A 25,285-nucleotide genomic window follows, 5' to 3' on the forward strand; every position below is an offset into this window, starting at 1 on the left:
TGCAAAATTTCAGCAAAATCGGATGAGAATTGCGCGCTCTATTGGCTCAAGCAGTCAAGATCCAAGATCGGTTTATATGACAGATATACCAGATTATGAACCGATTTGAATCATAATTAGCACAGTTGTTGGAAGTGATACCAAAACACCACGTGCAAAATTTCAGTCAATTCGGACGAGAATTGTGCCCTCTAGAGGCTCCAGAAGTCAAGACCCAAGATCGGTTTATATGGCAGCTATATCAAAACTTGAACCGATTTGGCCCAATTACAATCCCAACCGACCTACACAAATAAAAAGAATTTGTGCAAAATTTCAAGCGGCTAGCTTTACTCCTTCCGACAGGCAGACGGACGGAAGGATGGACGAACGGACGGACAGACAGACGCACGGAGTGACGGACGGACAGACGGACGGACAGACGGACGGACAGACGGACGGACAGACGGACGGACAGACGGACGGACAGACGGATGGACAGACGGACGGACGGACAGACAGACGAACGGAGTGACGGACGGACGGACGGACAGACGGACGGACAGACGGACGGACAGACGGACGGACAGACGGACGGGCAGACGGACGGACAGACGGATGGACAGACGAACGGACAGACGAACGGACGGACAGACGCACGGATAGACAGACGGACGGACAGACATAGATCGACCCAGAGCATCAAGACGATCAAGAATTTATACGCATATTTCAAGGTGTTACAAACAGAATGACGAAATTAGTATACCCCCATCCAATGGTGGAGGGTATAAAAAAAAATTAGCAGACCCGGTGTGTTTCACTACACTCTTAAGTGTTTGCGCCCCGCTTTTGACATGGTCCAAATTTGAAGATAATTTATATTAGTATTTAACTCTCAAAAACCTTTCATTGGAATCCCATACTGTCTCGTTTGGTATACATGTCCATTTGGGTCATAATTTTGGCGTGACAGAAAGACAAAAGGACGGACAAATAGGAAAATGTCGAAAAAAATTCTTTTTATTATCTATAAGAGATTAAATGCGGCTTTTGGAAAGGTAGATCAACAGTCTATCCGACTACACTCGCAACGGAGACAGGCTCAGAACAAATCCTGGGTGAAATTCTGCAGCTCCTCGGAGGATACATCTAAGGCTTCTATTGGGTTGCCCAAAAAGTAATTGCGGATTTTTCATATAGTCGGCGTTGACAAATTTTTTTTTCACAGCTTGTGACTCTGTAATTGCATTCTTTTTTCTGTCAGTTATCAGCTGTTACTTTTAGTTTGCTTTAGAAAAAAAGTGTAAAAAAAGTATATTTGATTAAAGTTCATTCTAAGTTTTATTAAAAATGCATTTACCTTTTTTTAAAAAATCCGCAATTACTTTTTGGGCAACCATAGATTAAGGAAGATCCTATCCCGGAGACTTATTACGGTGGGGTATATTCAGAAGTCAGAGAATGTATGGACAATGTCTAGTGAGGCAGCACTAGAACTACTCATTGACACACATTTCCCGGGAAATTCTCCAATGGACAACGTGGCGCCGGAAGAAGTTGTCACTGGTATGAAATTCGTCGGAGGTTATTAGGAAAATTATGTCTAAGGCGAAAATACTTTAAACGAATAAAAATTTCGACTCCTTTAAGTCACCAGGCCCTGATGATGTATCACCGGTTAAATTACAAGCTGTGTCTGATAGACTGATTCCTTGGCTTAGGGAGACATACTCTGCTTGTATCAGCATGTCATATATACCTCTGAGAGGGAGAGACACAAATGCCATTTTCATTCCGAAAGCAGGAAAACTTTACCACACGAAGGCGAAAGATTTTCTCCCTATTAGTCTGTTATCCTTTATGCTGAAGACTCTTAAAAGATTGATGGAAACATATCTGAGGGCAAAGATCCCTGGAGATTGCCTGTCGCGGCAACAGCATGCATATGGTAAGGGCAAGTCGACTGAAACGGCCCTTCACGACCAAGTCGGCTACATAGAGGGTAGTCTCGCTGTCAAGGAATATACACTGGTAGCATTTCTTGACAATGAAGGTGCTTCCATTAATGCAAAACCGAAATCATAAAGGAGTTGGAGTTTCTAGGCATTAACTCTACCGTAAGAAAGTTCATTAATAACTTACTAAAATATGCATTACGGCAGGCTTGAGATCTGTGGATCTAAAAAGAGGGGTCAGCAGAGGAACGCCTCCTTGAGCTGTACTATCTCCTCTACTTTGGAATATAGCCAACAAACAATATATTTTTGTCCCTGGTCACGTATGCTGGTGACGTGGCTATTGCGGTTAGGAGAAAGTTTGCCAGCACTCTCAGAAATATACTTCAGGAAGCTCTACGTGCTACAACAAAGTGGGCTACCGAGATCGGTCTAGACGTAAATCCGTGCGAGACAGAAGTAGTTCTTTTTAGCAGGAGATGCAAGTTGCCTACAGTGGAACCTGCCTCCTTGGGAGGAATCTTCTTTTTTACTGAAAGCGCAAAATACCTGGGTGTTGTGCTGAACAAGAAATTGAACTTCAAATCCAACATTTTGGATAGTGCAAGAAGGCAGCTCTTGCCTCATACACCTGCAAGAGAAACATTGGCAAGAGTTGGAGGTTTCAACCGCGTGTAATGCTTTGGGTATATACTGCCGTTGTCAGCCCTATAATGCTATATGGCTGTTGTTCTAGCAGTGTGTTGTACACTGAGGCAGCAGCCCTTGCGGATAAAAGACTCAATAGATCCAATCCTATACGTACAACCGGCTGCCATGAGATTGCTATATGGTGTTGTAGCCTGGTGGATGGTACTTCAAAAGTTCTCCCACTGTTCAATTCTTAACCGAATCCAAAGGATAGCTTGTTTGTGCATCACAGCCGTAATGAGGACTACACCATCCGATGCACTCTATTTAATGATAGAGCTAATGCCTCTGGACATTGTGGCTAGGTAAATTGCGGCGACCTATGCTGTGTGGCCTAAGGGAGATTCTCTTTTGTCATGTGCAGGCTATGGACAGTGTGTTATCCTTGATACAATGTCAGATGTGTGGATTACACCCTAACTGAGCCGCTTTTTGGTAAAAGGTACTGTACGAATACTATTCCTGATAGAACCGATTGGAACTATGATATCCCTGGTAATAGGAGTTACATAGACTTCTACACAGATGGTTCCAAAACTAGACGACCAGTTGGACTTTGAGGTGTACTCTGAAAAACTAGAACTGGTCATATCGAAAAGGTTATCCGACCACTGCAGTGTGTATAAAGCGGAGATCCTTGCAATTAAGAAAGTGTTTGAATGGCTAAGATAAAATGTCATAACGACGATTGGCTTAAATATCTTCTCAGACAGCCATTAAATTCCTTGAGAACGTTTTTTTTTTTTAATTCAAAAACCGCACTTGACTGTCGCAGATCTCTCAACGAGAGGGCTGAACAGTTCAAAATTCAACTGTTCTGGCTGCCGGGCCACAGAGATATCGCAGGGAATTGCAAAGCGGACGAGGTTGTGAGACCAGGAACTACGTCACACATTCCAGGGAAACTGGAATCTGTGAATATGCCTCTAGCGACAACTAAGCTAAGTTTTCACGACCATAGCCGAAGGAGAACGAATGACAGATGGTCACAAAGAGGGGACTGTGAGCATTCCAAAACTATGTGGCCTAATCTAGACTTGAAGAGGTCTACCGCTTTGCTATCACTAACTAAAATAGACATCTCAGTCATTGTGTCCGTCATGATAGGTCACTGTCTAAGCGGAAAAAATGCTGACAGATTAAAAGCTACCAGTAACGACTTTTGCCGAAGCTGTGAGGAGAGTGAGAGAGAGAGAGAGTCTCCCACTGGCAGTCAGAAGGAGTTCCACTTTAGGTTCTCATTTTTTTTTTTTTTTTTTTGAGAACTTGTCTGATTTTACGGATATGAACATTCGCAAGATGTTGGGCCTTTTAAGGCGATCTTATGTTCCTGTGGTATCACAATGGACGAAAGCGTCACAGTGAGTCTGATGGCAGACTGCCACTTAAACCTAACCTAAACTAACTTGTACGGATTTTCTTACAAAATTTTTTCATTGTGTTGTTTCGACAGAAGATTTTGTCAAAATTTTTTTGTTTCTATAAAAAATTTGCTCAATATTTTCTCTGTAGAACATGAATTCTTTATTTTAATTTTTTTTTAATCTTTGTTTTTATAAGTTTGGTAAAATTTGTTTTTATACAAAATTTTTCCAAAATTTTATTTCTGTAGAAAATTTTTTGCAAGACTTTATCACACAAAAAAATTTTAATTTTCTTTATTGGAAAGTGTTTTGTCAAAATTTTCCTCCTCAAGAAGACTTTTAACATCAGTTACAAAGCCAATACTTATTCTTTAGACTATATTGGATTGCCCTATGGCAACCTTTCAACATAAGCATATTCCTATAATTTCTGATTTATTCTTAACATGTTATTGGGTTGCCCAAAAAGTAATTGCGGATTTTTCATATAGTCGGCGTTGACAAATTTTTTCACAGCTTGTGACTCTGTAATTGTATTCTTTCTTCTGTCAGTTATCAGCGGTTACTTTTAGCTTGCTTTAGAAAAAAAGTGAAAAAAAAATTTTTTTGATTAAAGTTCATTCTAAGTTTTATTAAAAATGCATTTACTTTCTTTTAAAAAATCCGCAATTACTTTTTGGGCAATCCAATATATTGTGGAAGATTTTGATGTAATTAGAAACTATGACATATAACAAAATATCTTAAGTTTCATTTCTGCCATGGTTACCATATTTTGAATTTTATTTTTCTATAAATTAAATTTGGAGGCCCCTTTAGAGTGGAACCAAATCTTGAAAATGCCTTCTGGCTTTACTCAGCATATGCACTGCAAGGAATGCTGTTGATTTTATTTGCAAATATACATGTGATTGTAAGGAGGTAGTTGTATTATGTGTATGTGTGTGTGTGTGGGTGTCTGAGTGTGAAAAACATAAAAATGCATGTTATAAATTACTTGCATTAGCAACCACTTGTGCCATGTGTTTGTTATTTTTTTCGTTAGTAAGCATTTCGTTCTTTTCTTGTTCTTCTTCTAGTTTTTGTTGCACAATGTTCTTCATTCATGTTAACCATGTCAGAGACTCCTCTCAGCACCCCCCCACAGCGAGGGAAAAAACACCCACCTGTTTTAGTGGTCTGTCAAATTGCCTGAGTGTGCGCTACACAAACACCAACACACAGTTACACATGCAAGTTGTTACTCTTAAAAGATTCCAAAAACAAAAAAAACAACACACACAGAAACTTAAGAGCATCATAGACAACACACAAGGCATGGAAGAACCCAGCGATGCCAAGTGAATTGCTCGTCTCTATGTTTGTCTTAATTGTCCGTCCATTTGTCCTTCCTGGCATTTGTTAGTCTGTATGACTGTCTGTCCCTCGGTTTATCTGTTAGAGTATATGCACACAATGTTGTTATTGTAGTTGTTGTTTGTACTCTATATATTCGCCTTACACTTAAATTAACAAGCGACTGTTGTTGTCCATCCTTTAGATTTATACATGTTTTTTTTGTTTTTGGTTTCGCTGGCAAAGTATGAGGGATATCTATTTTGTATCCTATTTTCATGGCTAGCGTTTTTTTCGTAGGTTTCGTGCAAAATACACAAACTCACACACATACACAGAGACTAACACATAAATGTTCTAACACTTATAAAATGTTGAAACATGTTTTTCAGCCTTTTTTTTTTGTGTTGCTCATACCTAAAATTCTTTTGGATTTCAAGCAAATTTAAATAGTTTTTAGCCTAAATTCTGTAAATAAAAGCTTTCAAGTTGTTTGTCATGGCTACAAATTTTTTGTTTATTTTTGTTTTGAAAAATTCAAGTTTGCACACTAATTCTCACAAGAACCCTAAATTCGTAGTATTGGTAAAATCCCTTTTGTGAGTGTATTGGGTTGCCCAAAAAGTAATTGCGGATTTTTCATATAGTCGGCGTTGACAAATTTTTTCACAGCTTGTGACTCTGTAATTGCATTCTTTCTTCTGTCAGTTATCAGCTGTTACTTTTAGCTTGCTTTAGAAAAAAATGTAAAAAAAGTATATTTAATTAAAGTTCATTCTAAGTTTTATTAAAAATGCATTTACTTTCTTTTAAACAATCCGCAATTACTTTTCGGGCAACCTAATATTTAATTCACCACTTGTGGAGCTGTGTTACAAGCGTTTTTGCTAATTTCTTGTCTACAGTGTTTATAATGCCATGGCATTGTTTGCAAGCTTTAATGGATCACTTGGGGTATTTATGGGATAAAACATAAATTTCAGCCAAATAAGATAAGAATTGCGCCCTCTAGAGGCTCTAGAAGTCAAGATCCGACATTGGTTTGTATGGCAGCTATGTCAGGTTATCAATCGATTATGATAATTTTTAGTACAGTTAAAGGAAATCAAAACAAAACATCTCTTAAAAAAATTTCAGCCATATCGAATAAGAATTGCGCCCTCTAGAGGCTCTAGAAGTCAAGATCCGACATTGGTTTGTATGGCAGCTATATCAGGTTATCAGCCGATTTAGTCCATTCTTGGTACAGTTATATAAAGTCAAAACAAAACACTTCATGCGAAATTTCGGCCAAAACAGATGAGAGTTGCGCCCTCTAAAGGCTCTAGAAGTCATGATCCGACATTGGTTTGTATGGCAGCTATATCAGGTTATGAACCGATTTGGACCATTCTTGGCACAGTTATTGAAAGTCAGAACAAAACACTTCATGAGAAATTTCAGCCAAATCAGATATGAATTGGGCCCTCTGAGGGATCAAGAAGTCAAGATCCGACATTGGTTTGCATGGCAGCTATATCAGGTTATGAACCGATTTAGACCATACTTATCACAGTTATTGAAAGTCATAACAAAACACTTCATGCGAAATTTCAGCCAAATCAGATATGAATTGGGTCCTCTAAAGGCTCTAGAAGTCAAGATTCGACATTGGGTTGTATGGCAGCTAGATCAGGTTATGAACCGATTTGGACCATTCTTGGTACAGTTATTGAAAGTCAGAACGAAACACTTCATGCGAAATTTCAGCCAAATCTGATGAGAGTTGCGCCCTCTAAAGGCTCTAGAAGTCAAGATCCGACATTGGGTTGTATGGCACCTATATAAGGTTATGAACCGATTTGGACCATTCTTGGCACAGTTATTGAAAGTCAGAAGAAAACACTACTTGCGAAATTTCAGCCAAATCAGATATGAATTGGGCCCTCTGAGGGATCAAGAAGTCAAGATCCGACATTGGCAGCTATATCAGGTTTTGAACCGATTTAGACCATACTTATCACAGTTATTGAAAGTCATAACAAAACACTTCATGCGAAATTTCAGCCAAATCAGATAAGAATTGGGCCCTCTAAAGTCTTAAAGCTCTAGAAGTCAAGATCCGACATTGGGTTGTATGGCAGCTATATTAGGTTATGAACCGATTTGAACCATTCTTGGCACAGTTATTGAAAGTCAGAACAAAACACATCGTGCGAAATTTCAGCCAAATCAGATAAGAATTGAACCCTCTAAGGGTTCAAGAAGTCAAGATCCGACATTGGTTTGTATGGCAGCTTTATCAAGTTATCAACCGATTTAGACCATTCTTGGTACAGTTATTAGAAATCAAAATAAAACATCTCTTACATCTGGCAGCTATATCAGGTTATAAACCGATTTAGACCATATCCAGAATAGTTATTGGATAGGACTTGCGCCTCTAGAGGGCGCAAGTCCTATCCGATCTAGAGGCGCAAGAAGTCAAAATCCGAGATCGGTTTATGTGGCAGCTATATTAAGTTATAAACCGATTTGACCCATTTACAATCCTAGATGACCTACACTTATAGAAAGTATTTTGAAACAATTTCATGTCACTTCACTCCTTCGAAAGGAACTGTGCTTTCTAAATACAGACAGAAAGATGGACATTCAGGGCTTAATCAACTCAGAATGTCAAGAGGGTTTTTATTGTTTTTTTTTGCGGATCTATATGGGAAAATGCCCTACGCATGTGGCGAGTGCGTCTCTCGCCTTATGCCGGACCCCGATATCAATGTTACCGGCTAAAAACCCACTTTGTATCATCCCTGGGGTTTAATTCCACCTTGGAACCGCTTTCGCATTACTTCGAGGAGGACCTCATATCTAGTGATAAACCATATCATCTTCATTGTGTCTACATCCATACCTCCGCATTCATACTCTACTCCGTTGCGTCCAGGTCAACCTTCTTTCTGCGCAGTACTTGTACGGCGTATCTCATCACCGCCTCCCTCTTCCTCTCGCCTTCCAGCATCCTCTGGACTATTATCTCAGACGAAACGTAAACAATTGCTGTTTTCAATTCCCTGTGGAATTCCTTTTGAAAATGTTTAACAGGTGTCTATAATAGGAAAATGTTTTCCCGGAGGTATGGAAGAGCCAAAAGCTGGTGCTCATAAGCAAAGGCAAAGGTGATTCAACATCCCCATCATCATACAGACCATTATGTGTGCTGGATACGGCCAAGCGCTCAGAGAGGACTTTAATATCAAGGCGTATCAGATAATAATAATGAGAAGTTACTTGGGTGACAGGGTACTTATCTATAACTCTCAGAATGCAACGAGTGAATATGAGGCCACATCAGGAGCGACGCAAGGATCCATACTTGGACCGGATCTTTGGAATGCCAGTTATGATAGAATACTTCGAACAGAAATGACAGACTGAACCTTTCTAGTAGGATATGCTGACGACATCGCCGCAGTAGACAACAGTTAAACCTATTCAGAAGAAATTCCGATCTGTTTTCAGCTAACTTTTTGTTAGCGCGATTTGAGGGGAAAAGTGAATCAAAGAACACAGCAAAATAAAAAAAACTATTTGATAACATTTCAATAAAAAATATTTTTGACAAGATTTTCTATAAAAAAAAAATGATGTTAAAATTTTCGATAGAAAAGTTTTATCTCTTTTAATTTTTGTAACAAAATTATTTTATTTTGTTGCTGGAATAGCATGCCGCTAAGACCAATGGCTAGTTTGTCTTTGTTTGTGTTTAAACCTATTTTTTTTAAATTATTTTGATTCACTTACCCAAAATATGCAGCCAATGAATGTGGACTTTATTATTTTTCATCATCTTCTCACCAACTGCTCAGTATTTTTAAACATCACTTTGGCCAATGCTCTATTTTTTGCCCCTTCTTTTCAAAGCATTAATTTGCTCTCGACCGTCTTTTGATATTGTCCATATTTCCTTCAAAACAAAGACTCCAATGGAAGTCTGATATGACAGCCAATTTGTTATGTTAACAGAAGCATAAAGGAACGCCTGAAGAGCAAAAAGTTCGTGAACCTCCATGGCCAATGACACAATCTGGAGAAAATCTGTAGAAAGAAAGCAAACCCACAGTTACAGCAAGGTGAGGGAAACTAGAAAATTGATTTTGATGTTTTTTTTTTGCTATGAATATGGAAAATGGGAAAAATTTTTTCATTTACATATGTAAAAAATCTGAAAATGTGTTGCTTGCCGAAAAGGCAAAAAAATCAATAAACAAAATTCTGTCATCTGGCTAGCTAAGCAGGAAAAAAAAATGTTTGCCTCTGCCTTTGGCTGTGATAAATTACTCACATTCGGGGGAAACCCGAAAAAAATTCAATAACCTAGAAAATGCTGGCAAAAAAAAGCACCATCTTTATCTGCCACTCAATCTAATCCTTTTAGTGTAATTCGTTAATTCAGCATCGTACATCATCAACTGATTTACAATACCAAAAAAACGGAAGCATAAAAACAACGAAAGGATAAAACAAAAACAGTGTTAAAAAGATATAAACACTATAAGAAAAAAAAAGAAGAAAAAACCCGCACACACACACAAAGGTCGAAGGACACCTAAGGTATTCATAGATGCATGATCTCCGTTAAAATAAAACCATAAAGTGAATCAGTAGCAAAACAAATCCTAAAATATATTGCAAAATTAAAAAAAAAATTGGCAAAATTTGCTAAAGCAATAAAAATTTTATACAAAAATAAAATTTTTAAAAAATTGTCAATAAAAAATAAATGTTGAAGACTTTTCTATTGCAAAACTATCTTTATAACAAGTAAAAAAGCGTTAAGTTTGGCCGGGCCGAACTTTGGATACCCATGACCTAGGGTATATATGTAAACCACCTTTCGTCAAAATCCGGTGAAAAATGCATACCTTATGCCCCATAGCAGCTATATCGAAATATGTTCCGATTTGGACCAAATACTATTAAGTACAAGTCATTGTTCAATTATGTATAACAAGACTTTAAACCAAGATATCGGTCTATATGGCAGCTATATCAAAATCTGGGCCGATTTGGGCTAACTTGAAGATGGATGTCAAAGGCCCTTACACAACTCACTGTCCGAAAATTCGGCAAAATCTGACAATAAATGCGCCTTTTATGGCCCCAAAACCATAAATCGAGAGATCGGTCTACATGGCAGCTATATCCAAATCTGGACCGATATGAGCCAAATTGAAGAAGAATATCGTAGGGCCTTACTTAACCCACTGTTTCAAATTTCTGCAAAATCGGACAATAAATGACCCTTTTATGGGCCCAAAACCTTAAATTGAGTGATCGGTCTATATGGCAGCTATATCCAAATCTGGACCGATCTGAGCTAAATTGAAGAAGAATATCGTAGGGCCTAACTTAACCCACTGTTCCAAATTTCTGCAAAATCGGACAATAAATGACCCTTTTATGGCCCCAAAACCATAAATCGAGAGATCGGTCTATATGGTAGATATATTAAATTCTGGGCCGATCGGGGCCAAATTAAAGAAGATTGTCGAAGGGCCTAACACAACTCACTGTCCCAAAATTCGGCGAAATCGGAAAATAAATGCGACTTTTATGGCCCCAAAACCATAAATTAAGAGACCGGTCTATATGGCAGCTATATCCAAATCTGGACCGATCTGTAACATATTGCAGAATTATACCGAAGGACTTAACTTAACTCACTGTCAGAAATTTCGGCGACATTGGACAATAAATGCGCCTTTTATGTACCCAAAACCTTAATTCGAGAGATCGGTCTATATGGCAGCTATATCCAAATCTGGACCGATCTGTAAAATATTGCAGAAGTATATCGAAGGGCTTAACTTAACTCACTGTCAGAAATTTCGGCGACATTGGACAATAAATGCGTCTTCTATGTATCCAAAACCTTTAATCGAGGGATCGGTCTATATGGCAGCTATATCCAAATCTGGACCGATCTGGGTCAAACTGACGAAGGATGTCGAAGGGCCTATCACAACTCACTGTCACAAATTTTGGCGACATGGGACAATAAATGCGCCTTTTATGGGCGCAAGACCCTAAATCGAGATATCGGTCTATGTGGAAGCTATATCCAAATCTGAACCGATCTAAGCCAAATTGAAGAAAGATGTCGAAAGGCCTATCGCAACTCACTGTCACAAATTTTGGCGACATGGGACAATAAATGCGCCTTTTATGGGCGCAGGACCCTAAATCAAGATATCGGTCTATATGGCAGTTATGTCCAAATCTGAACCGATCTGGGCCAAATTAAAGAAAGATGTCGAAGAGCCTAGCACAACTCACTGTCCCAAATTTCAGCAAAATCGGATAATAAATGTGGCTTTTATGGGCCTAAGACCCTAAATCGGCGGATCGGTCTATATCTATATCTATATCAAGATATAATCCGATACAGCCCATCTTCGAACTTTACCTGCTTATGGAAAAAAAAAATCTGTGCTAAGTTTCGGCTCTATATCTCTATTTTTAAAGACTGTAGCGTGATTTCAACAGACAAACAGGCGACAGACGGACGGACATGGCTAGCCCTTCCCTTACCCTAATTTTCAGAAACGCCAGATCTCGAATATGGGTGGTGCGATTTAAGCAAATTTTTGTGTGCTCTCCAATAGCAACCTAAAAACAAAAATTGGTGTTCAAATTTCAGATGAGGTACCTAGCCCGAAAATCTACCAAATATATTTATAGACCAATCACCCCAATATGGGACTCAAATGAAAGGTATTTAAGATGAAAGTCGGACCAAGTGTTTGGGGGACCACCCCAACCCCGAAAACACCCCTAAATCGGACATATTTACCGACCATGGCAATATGGGACTCAAATGAAAGGTGTTTGCGAGTAGAATACGAATCTGATATCCAAATGTGGGACTACGTTTCTGGGGGTCCACCCCTTCCCCAAAACACCTCCCAAACAGGACTTATTTACTGACCATGGAAATATGGGGCTTAAATAAAAGGTATTTGAATGTAGAATACGAATCTGATATCCAAATATGGGACCAAGTGTTTGGGGGGCCGCCTCTCCCCAAAAACATCCCCAAAGGAGACAAATTTACGACCATAGCCAAATGGGGCTCAAATGAAAGGTCTTTGGGAGTAAAGCAAGAATCTGATATCAATATTTGGGAAAAGTATCTATGGGGCCAGCCCACCGCCACAACACCACCCCCATAAGAAGAATTTGCTGACCATTGCAAAACACCTCCCAAACAGGACTTATTTACTGGCCATGGAAATATGGGGCTTAAATAAAAGGTATTTGAATGTAGAATACGAATCTGATATCCCAAAAACATCCCCCAAAGGGGACAAATTTACGACCATAGCAATATGGGCCTCAAATGAAAGATCTTTGGGAGTAAAGTACGAGTCTGATTTTAATATTCGGGAAAAGTGTCTATGGGACCACCCCACCCCCACAACACCACCCCCATAGGAAGGATTTGCTGACCATTGCAATATGAAGCCAAAGGGTAAAAATTAACCCTTTGGGTAAATTTTGGAACCTCGACATCCATGATTTTATTCTGCGCTCTTAACGACTGAGTCATCCATGCCGATTTTCTCAGTAATTAACTTGGAGTTTTTATGTTAGAAAAACCTACCTGAAATTGAGGTCCACCTACCAACCTACAAAGAGAATAAAAACCTACCAAATTTGGTAGGAACCTACCAAAAACGACAACACTGGTTATGATGCCTGCCAATGTGCTCAGTGCCTTCTTATCGAACGCCAGTAACTCCTTCATTCTCCTCCGGTCGATGACAGATCAGAGCGACTCAGCGGTCCGACAACCACCCGCAGAGTCCCATTACGGCTCCGACCCCGCTCTGCCCATATCATCGACTGTGTTCAGTAGCTTGACAAATAGCAAGTAGACAAAACAGGTGACTGGTTCACCCGGCGCAAACGAATTCGTCCGCCCCTTCATTTCCCGGAAACCCTTGATATCCGGGAACCCAAATAAGCGAGACATCGTGGACCCATAGCCTATCCAGGGACTCAAGAAAATCCGCCACACATCTCAACCTAACAGTCTTCGAATCCAAGGCCCGGAGTGCAGCCACACTGTTTACATAAACCCTGAGTTTTGAGAGCGGTGGATCCCTCACCAGAATTTCTCTTGCAGCTACTGCAATGGCACAGACCTTTGGCTGAAATGCCGTACACTCTTCCGGTGGTCTCACATACATACCGATGTTAAGTGCGTCGGAGAACACCCAAAATCCAGTTCTTGACTCCATCTTGTAGCCATCCGTGAAGATCGAGGTCTCATACTCCTCAAACACAGCATTAAAAATTTTAACATTTTTTTTTTTTGAATAAAATTTGAAAAAAATTGTGTAAAGTTAAAAATTTAACAAAACTATATTTTGAAATTATTTTTCAAATTCATTTGATTGTTTTCCTATATTCTTTAGCATAGCCTTATAAGGTTTCCTAAACTGCTTGTTTCCTTGTGTAGTTCGTGCAAAATTTATTGCTGACACTTGCCATTTGTCCTAAAGCCAATAACAGAAAAGAGCCGAATTTCCCACGCTTAAAATTGAATTGAATTGGCATAAACCTTTATGGTTTCTGATTTTTCTGGGGAAATTAGAAGATCCTCTTCGTTAAGGCTCTCTTGAGGCTTAACCTCGCCCGGGGGAACTGGAGGGCTACAAATGCTGCCAGTGATTTTTGTTAAACAGACACATACAACGAATCACAGTTATGTGGCCATATACCCCACTACTTTACTTACCTAACTCAAGGTTCGGTTCTTTAACAGGAGCTACTTGTATTCATGTGAAACTTTTCTTAAGGTCTCCTCCTTTGTCTTTATTTTACGAGGATAATATAAATTTTTTGTTTATGTATGTATGAATGCTTATGTATGGGTTTAAGTGTGATGGTAGTCAGAGCATGGATATGGTTTTATGTATGTGTGTGTGTGTGTGTGTGTAATAAAAATGAATAAGGTGACAAGGTTGCCAATGCGTATAAAAATGAATGAGGTGACAAGGTTGCCAATGAGTACAGTTAGTTGAGTTTTTAAGATTCAATGTTTTCTATGAAGAAAACGAGGTCTCCCAAAGTAATTAAATATTGAAAAAAAAAATCGACACGATTTTAAGCCAATTTTTGTAGAAAACACAAAAAAAAATTGCGACTTGTAAAAGTTTAAGAATTCAAATCGATAGATCGGTTTATATGGAAGCTATATCAGGTTATAGACCGATTTGGGCCGTTCTTGGCAGAGTTGTTGGATGTCATAGCAGAACACTATATGGAAAATTTCAGCCAAATCGGACAATAATTGCGGCTTCCAGGGTCTCAAAAAGTCAAATCGGGTGATCATTTTAAAGGGTGATTTTTTTGAGGTTAGGATTTTCATGCATTAGTATTTGATAGATCACGTGGGATTTCAGACATGGTGTCAAAGAGAAAGATGCTCAGTATGCTTTGACATTTCATCATGAATAGACTTACTAACGAGCAACGCTTGCAAATCATTGAATTTTATTACCAAAATCAGTGTTCGGTTCGAAATGTGTTCATTCACCGTAACGTTGCGTCCAACAGCATCTTTGAAAAAATACGGTCCAATGACTCCACCAGCGTACAAACCACACCAAACAGTGCATTTTTCGGGATGCATGGGCAGTTCTTGAACGGCTTCTGGTTGCTCTTCACTCCAAATGCGGCAATTTTGCTTATTTACGTAGCCATTCAACCAGAAATGAGCCTCATCGCTGAACAAAATTTGTCAAAATTTGAACACATTTCGAACCGAACACTGATTTTGGTAATAAAATTCAATGTTTTGCAAGCGTTGCTCGTTAGTAAGTCTATTCATGATGAAATGTCAAAGCATACTGAGCATCTTTCTCTTTGACACCATGTCTGAAATCCCACGTGATCTGTCAAATACTAATGCATGAAAATCCTAACCTTAAAAAAATTCACCCTTTATATGGGAGCTATATCTAAATCTGAACCAATATGTCCCTTTTGCAAACCCCAACGACCTACATCGATAAGAAGTACCTGTAACAAAAACAAAAACACTTTGACAAAATTTACTGAAGAAAATTTTTTCATCAAAATTTTCTATAGAAAAAACTTTCACAAAATTTTCTATAGAAAAATTTTGACAAAATTTTCTATAGAAAAAATGTTGACAAAATTTTCTAAAGAAAAATTTTGACAAAATTTTCTATGGAAAAAATTTTTACAAAATTTTCTATAGAAAAGAATTTTGACTAAATTTTCTATAGAAAAAATTTTGACAAAATTTTCTATAGAAAAAAATGTCAAAAAAAAAAATATTTCTATAGAAAAAATGTTGACAAAATTTTCGATAGAAAAAATTTTTACAAAATTTACTGAAGAAAATTGTTTCAACAAAATTTTCTATAGAAAAAACTTTTACAAAATTTTCTATAAAAAAAAATGTTGCCAAAATTTTCTATAGAAAAAATGTTGCCAAAATTTTCTATAGAAAAAATTTTGACAAAATTTTCTAGACAAAATTTTCTATAGAGAAAATTTTGACAAAATTTTCTATTAAAAAAATTTTCTATAGAAAAAATTGTCTAAATGTTTCTATAGAAAAAATTTTGACAAAAGTTTCTATAGAAAAAATTTTGACAAAATTTTCTATAGAAAAAATTTTGACAAAATTTTCTATAGAAAAAATTTTGACAAAATTTTCTATAGAAAAAATTTTGACAAAATTTTCTATAGAAAAAATTTTGACAAAATTTTCTATAGAAAAAATTTTGACAAAATTTTCTATAGAAAAAATTTTGACAAAATTTTCTATAGGAACAATTTTGACAAAATTTTCTAGGAATTCGGTGCTATTTACAAAATTCCATGCCTGGTATTGTGTCCTCACCTAAGCACCTGTGTCTTTAAGTCGCGAAAGCCGGGCAATTATCTAGGAAATGCTTCAACGTCTCATCACCTTCCCCACATGGCCTACACATGCTATCACTTGCCGCACCTATTTTGCATATATGAGCTCGTAGTCCTATGTGTCCCAATATAATACCAAAAGCTATAGTGACCTCCTTCTTACTTCCTTTCAGTAATAGCCTCGTCCTCTCTTGCGTTAGCACCACACCACTTCATGCATTCCGTGATCGCCGGGATCTCCGCCTGCAGGAACGTATTATGTTCGCCTTAAGTCCCATAGCCGTAGTGGCTGCCTCACACTTAATCTGCATGAAAATGGGTCGGATATATAGAATAGTCTTCAGTGCCATAGTGGGCGTGTTCCTCATCGCTCCACCTAAGCCAAGACAACATGTTCTCTGAACCTGTTGTATGGTCCTTATGTTGCACTTTTTCGTCTTAGCAGTCCACCAAGCTACTGAGGCGTAAGTAAGTATTGGTCTAACTACGCTCCTGTAGAACCAGTGGACTATCCTCGGATTCAGGCCTATATACTAAGTTTCGTTGCGAAAAATTTAAAAAATTTTACTTTTGAGCAAAATTAGTGTAAAATCTTACGTTTTGTCTCAAATCTTTGAAAAAAGTGAGTGGATTCTAATGACTTTTGCATAAAATCACACCTGCTGTCAAAAGTAGTAGGCTTATCGCCATTAATTTTTTTTATATCCTCCACCATAGGATAGGGGTTACATTGATTTAGTCATTCCGTTTGCAGCACATCGAAATATCAATTTCCGACCCTACAAATATTTCGGATCGTCGTAAAATTCTGCAATAAGACAATTTTAACGATTTTAACGCCTGTTGTAATCACTCAAGGGCCTTAAAAAATTGAGATATTGAGCTGAAAGTTGGCACAGATGGTTAAGTTCATCAACAGGCCAAATCGGACCATATTTGGATATAGCTACCATATAGACCGATCTCCCGATAAAGGGTCTGAAGGCCATAAAAGCTTAATTTTGCAACAGTGGGTTATTTAAAGCCTCCCGATATCTGACCTATATATGGATTAGATCGGTTCATATTTAAATATAACTGCCATATAGACCGATCTCCCGATAAAGGGTCTGAAGGCCATAACAGCTTTATTTTTTATCCGATTTCGCTGAAATTTGGAATAGTGCGCAGTTTTAAGCCTCCTAACATCCGACCCAAATATGGTACAGATTGGACTATATTTAGATATAGCTTCCATATAGACCTATCTGCCGATAAGGGGACTGAAGCCCATAAAAGCTTTATTTATTTCCCGATTTCGCTAAAATTTGAAACAATGAGTTATTTTTAGACTCCTGACATCCGACCTAAATATGGTTCCGATCGGACTATATTTAGATATATCTGCCATGTAGACCGATCTGCCAATAAGGGGTCTGAAGCCAATAAAAGCTTTATTTGTTACCCAATTTCGCTGAAATTTGAAACAGTGAGTAGGTTAAGACCTCCCAACATCCGAGCTAAATATGGTTCAGATCGGATTATATTTAGATATAGCTGCCATATAGACCGATCTGCGGATAAGGTGTCTGAAGCCAACAAAAGCTTTATTTATTACCCGATTTCGCTGAAATTTGAAACAGTGAGTATTTCTAAGCCTCACGATATCCGACCTTAATATGGTTGAGATCGGTTTATAATTGGATATATCTGCCAAAAAGACCAATTTTTTTTTCTTCTACAAAATTGAATAGTGACAAATATATTAGACCACTCAATGTCCGTGCCGAATTTAGGTGCTTAAGTAATCCGATTTTCACCGCATTGTGACGAAATGGGGTTAACATATATACCCGAGGTGGTGGGTATCCAAAGTTCGGCGCGGCCGAACTTAATGCCTTTTTATTTGTTTTAATATAGAAACCATCATATGCATGGTCACCCTATCTTCTAGCAAACATGTATATGTTTGCATGTAGAAATTTTTTATTTTAAAAAAATTTTTCAAAACCTTAAAGTCTTCAATTTTTTTAATTCTATATGTATGGAAAATTTTTTCAAAAACTTTTAAAATTTTTTTGTGATTTTTTTTAATGGCAACCCTGTCTTCTAGCAATCATGTATATGTTTGTTTGTGTTTCAATGTGTATGTGACCTAATAAATTATGCTTAAAATCAAACACTTAAATTTGATTTGGGTACTTTTTACATCAATTTGTTGTTGTTGTTGTTGTAATGTCTTGTTCGTTTCTTGTCTTGATGGTAATGGTGATGGCAGTTGTTGTTGTTGTAGCTGTCATTGTTTTGTTTTTCCTTAGGTTTTTGTATTTATTGCTTAGTGGCTTTTAAAGCCACCTACCTAATCTCTCTCTCTCTCTCGCTCTCTCTCACCCGCCCGCTCATACTGCTAAAGAAACCATTTTCCTTGGTCATAACGTTATGTTGTTGTTTTTGTTATTATGTTTGGCATTCTCTTGCCAAAAATAGAAAGAAAGGAACTTTTTTGGCCTTTGGCCGTCAGGATATGACCATTGTTTGTTGTTACTATTGTTAAGAAACCTTTTTTTCATTCTTTTCAGTTGGGATTTGGTGCTGCTACTGCTGTATTTCATGTTGTTGTTGGTGGTAGGTATGGGGATATCCTTTCTATGTTTATAGCGCGGGAAGGCCATAAACAGTTTTGTCTGGAGGCTACAAAAATTGTGCTGAGTTATGTAAAAAGGTTAGATTTGATGATAAGTTTTGCCCAAGCATTGTTCTCCTTTTATTCTTACATTCTTGTTTAGGCTGTATTGTGTTTTTTTTTTCGCTGCCATTTAGACATGTTCTTATGTAAAAACAGCTAAACATAATAACAACAACAACAACAACCAAACTTGTGTTGTTCCAGTTTCTTTTTTTGTAAGAAAGCATAGTGTAAAAGTCTTATCATGCCATAGGTGCTGATGTATTAAAATTAAAAACCCTCCAACAATTTTATAAGGAACTTTGAAGCAAGTTGAAAGTTGAGATACCAGAAACAAAAATAAAAGAAAAAAAGAAATTTGCATACTTTTTTCAATACAAAAATTTCTCACAATTTTAGCTCCTTAAAAAAATTTAAATATTCTTTTTTTTCCTAAAAATTATTGCCAAATTTAATTTCTATATAAAACTAGCCGAACCGGGCCTGCTCCGCTGCGCCTTCTCTCACTCTCTTACATCCTTTGAGGGTGGGGACACTTCGAACTTTATGTGGATATCGAATTCATGCCTATGTAGCCTATGTACGCCTATGCCGCTGAACGATTGCGTTCGAATCCTGGCGAGAACTTCGGACAAAATTTAAAGCGGTGGTTGTCCCCGCTGCCGACATTTGCAAGGTACCATACCATCCATGGTTATGTCAAAAAATCTCCTCAAAGAGGTGTCGCACTGCGGCACTCTTAAATATAAAAAAGGTCCCTTATGATTGATTTTAAACTTTAATCGGAAAGCAGTCATTGATGTGTGAGAAGTTTCCCCCGGCTTTTTTCTCTACTCCCAAATGCTTTCCTTTTGAGTCCTATATTACCGTATTGGTTTAGGGGGTATTTCGGGGGTAGGCTGGCCACCCAGACACTTGGCCCTTAAAGAAATATATAAGCTTCGTCCTCTACTTTCAAATACATTTTATATTAGCCCCATAATGGCATGTTCAGTAAATAAGTTCTGTATTCGAGTCTCATATGCGCCATGCTCCGCTAATATGCCCATATGGGGGTATTTGGGGGTGGGGCGGCCCCCAGTTACTTGGACCTAATTTTTAGTATTAAATTCGCATTTTACTCCTGAATACCTTTCATTTGAATCCCATATTGTCCCCATCGGCGCACTTTTATTTATGGGTGGTGCTTCTGGGATAAGGGGGAGAGTCCGCCCTCTTACGAGATCAACAATTTCTATAGCCTATTGTTCCTTCCAGACCATATTCGTTATCTTCTCCCTTATTCCTTTCATTTTTATTGTTTTTTTTTTTTAATTTAATTTAACTTTAATTTTTTGGCGGTGCTTTTGGGGTAAGGGGGAGAGTCCGCCCTCTTACGATGTCAACAAATTCTATAGCCTATTACTCCTTCCAGACCATATTTGTTATCTTCTCCCTTATGCCTTTCATTTGAGTCACATATTGTCCAGATTGGTAAACTTTTATTTATGGGTGGTGCTTTTGGGGTAAGGGGGAGGGTCCGCCCCCTTACGAGATCAAAAAATTCTATAGCCTATTGTTCCTTCCAGACCATATTCGTTATCTTCTCCCTTATGCCTTTCATTTTTATTTTTTTTTTTTAATTTAATTTAACTTTAATTTTTGGGCGGTGCTTTTTGGGTAAGGGGGAGGGTCCGCCCTCTTACGATATCAACAAATTCTATAGCCTATTGCTCCTTCCAGACCATATTTGTTATCTTCTCCCTTATGCCTTTCATTTGAGTCACTGATCGGTCCACTTTTATTTTTGGGTGGTGCTTTTGGGGTAAGGGGGAGGGTCCGCCCTCTTACGATATCGACAAATTCTATAGCCTATTGCTCCTTCCAGACCATATTTGTTATCTTCTCCCTTATGCCTTTCATTTGTGTCACATTTTGTCCTGATCGGTCCACTTTTATTTTTGGGTGGTGCTTTTAGGATAAGGGGGAGGGTCCGCCCCCTTACGATATCAACAAATTCTATAGCCCTTTATAGCTCCTTTCAGAACATATTTCTAATCTACTCCCTCATACCTTTAATTTGACTCCCATATTGCCATTATCATTCAATATGCCTATTTGAAGGTTGTTTTAGGGTAGGGGCGGGCCCCTCGGTACCTGAGTCAAATTTTAAAATCAAGCTAGTACTCTTTTCTCGAATATCGTTCATTTGAGCGCCATATTGTTCCGATCGGCATACTTTTATCTGTGGGTTGAACTTTTGGGGAAAGGGGGGGGGTAAGGAAGTCCAAAACACTTTTGGGTGTTATGTCCTCTGGGCGTTATGACCGGTCACCGACCCGTTCATGGCTTGTTTGTCAGACACCTGATTCCTCGCGACTCCTTTATGGCCCTAGACCCAGCAGAGCCTTACATGAACCAAGAAAAACCTTTTGTATCTCTTAATCAGTCTCTACCTCACATGGCCAATGTCTTTCTCAGCCCCAGCATAAGCGACGTTCCGAAGTACTCGGCGACAGAATTACGGTCATTCGCGCTGTTATTATAGAAAGCGAACACTCTACCAAGAGGCTCTCGCAGTAGCCAGATCCACGCTTATCAGCTAAGTATTGCTGGCCAGCTCATCGGCCGACTCATTTTGTGTAACCCCATGATGGGTCGGAACCTGCAATGCCTTCTAGCATTTCCCATGTTTCGAATATTCTCTTTGTATCTCCTAACCTGTCAAGACCTGACATGGTCGAGCCTTTGGCAATGTCAGAGCATTTTTAGCGACGCCCGTTGCCCCATCCCATTTTGTCCTGGTGTCTAATCCATTTTAAAAATTCCTGGGAAACTATGGTATCTCCTTTTATGGGTAAACGACATCCAGCTCATCAGCAAGAGAGTGCGCTCATAACCCTTTGCGCCGCATTTAACCTGCCACCACACTGTATCGTCAGTCCCTGTGGAAATAGAAGAGTTATCAAAGTTTTAGGGAGCGCTGGTAAGTCGGAGAAGAAACCCGGTTTGGAGTTAGTGCAAGCTTGATTAACTCCAAACGTTACTTCGACTCAGGGTAAACCCTCGACTTCGACTTCAAAAACTTGACTTCGGTCGACTCCGCGACTCTGATTTGAAGAACCCACGTTACAACACTTTCTCAGTCTAAGGGTGGTCTTCGTTGGCACATACCCAACATAAAATCGATCTGCAATGCTTACCCTCCATGGTTTTTGCTGGACAAGTGAAATAAAGTCTATCACTCTACCAGGGACCTAATTTTTTTGTTTGTTTTGCCGTTAGTCTGCAAGAAGGAGTCGAGGAAAATGAAGAGGAGTTCCTGGGCAAAATTCTGTGAGGAAATGGAAAGCACTAGGAGGCATCTAGGTTGCACAAAGTGCTCTCGAAGGAACCCATCACGCCTAGCTTCCTGAGGAGGGAGGACGGGAATTACACTGAGAGTTTGCAGGAGACGGTGGCACTTTTGATGGAGGCGTATTTCCCAGGTGTCCACGAAGATGTCGTCGATCAAGATATCGCAATACCTGCATGTGGCACGGATGACGGATGACCTCATCAGAGACATCGATGACGAGGTGAAGATAGCGTGGGTGGTACGCACTCTCCGGCCATTTAAGTCGGAATTATCCCGGCACTGCTGCAGGAGTCACTTGGAGCCACCCTGCCCTGGCTTGAGCGGATCTTCCGAGCGAGCCTGGCATTGACCAACATACTGAGGGCATAGAGGGAGGTCAAGGTGGTGTTTATCACCAAGGCGGGAAGAATAAACCACAGTACGACGAAGGATTATAGGCCTATTAGTCTGTCATCCTTTTTGCTGAAATCACTGGAAAGACTGATTGACCTGAAGGTGAGAGGGGAATTGACGCCGGACAACTTCAGTGGGGCACAACACGCATACCTCAAAGGCAGGTCGGTGAAGACGGCCCTTCACAAGGTGGTACAGGAGGTCAAGACGTCTCTCCGACAGAAGGAGTACACTTTGGCTGCCGTCTTGGATATTGAGGGGGCCTTCAATAGTGTGGAGATAGGATCGAAAGTCGTCGTACTGGACCGCATCGGAATTCACCCCATAATCTCCCAGTGGACCAATAATATGCTTTATGGCAGGATTATTAATGGGAACCTGGGAGATAGTGTGGTCAAAAAGCGGGTGACCAGAGGAACGCTCCAAGGAAAAGTGTTCTCGCCGATTCTATGGAATCTCGTGATTAATGAAATCCTGATGGATCTCGGTACGGACGACACCTGGATTATCGCTTATGCGGTCGACGTCCCGGCACGGGAACATTGAGGTCCGATCTGTGTAGTGTTCATTGCTATCACGAGAAGCTTAGTTGCGAGGTACCGGGCGCGTCCACAGATTGCGGGTAGTAGAATGCACCATACGGAGTAGCTACAACCGCAGTCGCGGACAATCAGCGGTATCAAGCGGAGAGTCTCAGTGAGAGGGCGGGCGGCTCCGGCTCTTGCAGAAAAACTGAGTGCCTATGATGCTCGATATGACAAGGCAAGTTATTGACGCCTTTAAATAACCAATGGCCACCCTGTTCCCCCAGAGATCGGTCCTTTGGACCGGAAAGAGCTTGCTCACCAACAGGAGCTTGACGAGGATCGCCACCTCCACATGAATATGTGGCTATAACAACAACGTCATGTTGCTGGCCCAAGGCAGGGCGACGATCAGCGTGATCATGGAAGGATCACAGTAGAGGGGATGGCCAGAGCGGCGACGGTGGCGAGGTGGAACTCGATGGATGGTTGCCGGACTGCAAAGGCGGTATGACCTGTCATCGACCGGAGGAGGACGAGAGAGTTGCTGGCGTCCGATAAGAGGTCGATGAGTACCTTGACAGGGGTCATAACCGGACACTGTGCAAAAGGTCCCATAGGAATACCGCACAATGACTTCTGCAAGAGTTGCACCGATGAGGATGAAGAGGAGACTATTGAACACTTGCTGTGTACATGTCCGGGACTGCAGGGACGTAGCCTCTCCTTTCTAGGGAGCCGTTTCTTCTGTGACCTGGGTGAACTTGCGAACGTACCTAAAGGTAGATCTCCTGAGATTTGTTAAAGGAACCGGATGGTTCCGAAGGGGGTTGCCATAAGCTCCAGCGTAGCTACATCCGCGCTTGCTTCTTCTTCACCCCCCCCCACTCGGGTTCTCCATTCCTCCAGACTTCCATTTATTCGTATATACCCTCTAGTCCGAGGTCTCACATCATCTTTCTCTACCCATTCTTTGTAGGGTACCACAATGGGCCAGACTGGCCTCCGAGTGAACATACTTTTGGTGGGCAACCCACACAACTTTACCTGTGCCTAGTCTGCAACAAGTCCTAGCAAGATAAAAAGACTGCCGAGAATGGATGGCTCCTCGAAGAGTGGCGGGAGACACCTCCAGGTTAAGACAGAAAATCTCCATCGCCAGTTCATATCCAGATGTCGCTACCTCCTCCTCCTTCTGCTTTGATGATTTTTATCCGATCTAAAAAACATATAAACTTCTTAAACCTTCCATACTTTTTGGCAAATGTTATGCCAGGCGCCATGTACCTCGATTCCATAGATTCTGGAGAAGCTGCGATTAATTTTTCGCCCCTTTCTTCAACTCCATCTCAACTTCAGGCGATTGACAAAAGAGTCTGGATTTCTTTTTCGTGTCCGGCTTTGTTCTTTCGAGTTTAAGAACCGCTACCAGTTTGGACAGATTAGTTCCTTAGGCCTCTGTGTGAGCTCGGCAGCTCGGCTTTGGTCTTACGAACAAATCTTCATAGGTAAGAGCTAGCTGCCTTTTTCATCTTCATTGTTAACTTCATCACAAACGAAGGATTGCTGATCACTTAGGAGGTCCAATTCTTTCTCCACGTTATAGTTTATTCTCTGGTCTGGGCTTAAGTTCAGTCGGAAAAGTCCCTTCTTCCTTGCACAGAGGAAGCTGGCTGTTGGTCTTACCAAGAAATCTTCGTAGGTGATAACAAGTCCGTTGATAGGTATTTCTTGCTTTGACTTGTTCGTAACTCGCAGATGTACTCTGTCTTGTGGTGTACTCTCCCTTGTGGTGTACTCTGCCTTGTGGTGTACTTTGCATTGTGGTATACTCTCCCTTGTGGTGTACTCTGTCTTGTGGTGTACTCTGCCTTGTGGTGTATTCTGCCTTGTGGGAGTGGTAACATTAGTTACCGATCGCTAGTAAGACCTCTGGTCGGTTGACTTTTTCTTAACACGCAAGTGTACTCTGCCTTGTGGTATACTCCCCCTTGTGGTGTACTCTCCCTTGAGGTGTACTCAGCCTTCGATGCACTCTGTGTTGTGGTGTACTCTGTCTTGTGGTGTACTCTGTCTTGTGGTAGTGGTAGCTTCAG

At 39.8% G+C, this 25,285-nt stretch overlaps 1 long non-coding RNA gene across 1 annotated transcript in view; it reads right to left on the bottom strand.

Moving 5' to 3' along the window:
* Positions 1 to 9,136: 9,136 nt before the first annotated feature.
* Positions 9,137 to 25,285, bottom strand: part of LOC131995911 (uncharacterized) — a 99,580-nt gene continuing 83,431 nt past the window's right edge. Inside the window, exon 3 of the long non-coding RNA XR_009397685.1 lies at positions 9,137 to 9,403. This is a non-coding gene — a long non-coding RNA (uncharacterized LOC131995911). The remainder of the gene's footprint in view (positions 9,404 to 25,285) is intronic.

This window comes from Stomoxys calcitrans, chromosome 3 (genome assembly GCF_963082655.1).
Source record: "Stomoxys calcitrans chromosome 3, idStoCalc2.1, whole genome shotgun sequence".
Classification (NCBI taxonomy): Eukaryota; Metazoa; Arthropoda; class Insecta; order Diptera; family Muscidae; genus Stomoxys; species Stomoxys calcitrans.